Below are 817 nucleotides of genomic sequence, written 5' to 3'. Positions count from 1 at the left end.
ATTCGCAGGGAAATCTCGAAGTTTACCCAGAGAGAGGACGAGCAATTTTTCGAAACATGGGAGCGATTCAATGGGCTACTCTTGAAGTGTCCACATCATGGGTACGAGAAATGGCACCAATGTCAATACTTTTTGGAGGGATTACTACCGAATGTGCAAGAATGGCTAATGGCAACAAGTGGAGGAGAGCTAATGTCAAAAAGTGCATCAGAGATTTGGGAATTCTTCCAGCGACAAGCAGATAATTCCCAACAACGGAGTCGATCACTCAGGAATACTAGAAGAATTAAGGGAGTGAATGAGGTTCACATTGGCGAATCTAGTTCAGAAATTAAAGAAGTCAAAGCAATAATTGAAGGTCTCTCTCGACAAATAGCATCGTTATCGACTGCTAAATCAACAGAGCCACATGACCCTGACTCATATCCAGATCAAGCCAATGCCATAGGTGTAATGAGAAAGCCTTCAAACTACAACCCATACTCCAACACATATAACCCTGGATGGAGAGACCACCTCAATTTTTCATGGTCTCAAGGATTCCAACAGAATGGACCAGCAGCTCTAGCTCTACCAATTCCACAAAATCCTCAAGCCTCTCAGCCACCATTTAGACCATACAATCAGAACCAGAACCACTCTCAACCTAGACCATGGGAGGATGCATTCCAGAATTTCAGGAATGTTACTCACTCCACGATTGAGCAACAGAACCGCACCATTGATGGACTACGAAATGAGTTGAGAGCAGGCTTCAACTCACAAGCTCAATCAGTTTCAAGCCTCGAGAAGATGGTGGGACAACTTGCTTCTTCAG

The 817-nt window shown here is 44.1% G+C and overlaps 1 non-coding gene across 1 annotated transcript; it reads right to left on the bottom strand.

The window, feature by feature from the left end:
* Positions 1–104, bottom strand: LOC112095988. Its single transcript, XR_002904148.1, has one exon. It is a non-coding gene; the product is annotated as a small nucleolar RNA R71 (small nucleolar RNA).
* Positions 105–817: the final 713 nt, after the last annotated feature.

This window comes from Citrus clementina, unplaced genomic scaffold, assembly GCF_000493195.1.
Source record: "Citrus clementina cultivar Clemenules unplaced genomic scaffold, Citrus_clementina_v1.0 scaffold_1, whole genome shotgun sequence".
In the NCBI taxonomy this organism is placed as follows: domain Eukaryota; kingdom Viridiplantae; phylum Streptophyta; class Magnoliopsida; order Sapindales; family Rutaceae; genus Citrus; species Citrus x clementina.
Note: the sequence above shows the minus strand (reverse complement) of the source record. Positions and strands in the feature narration are given on the sequence as shown.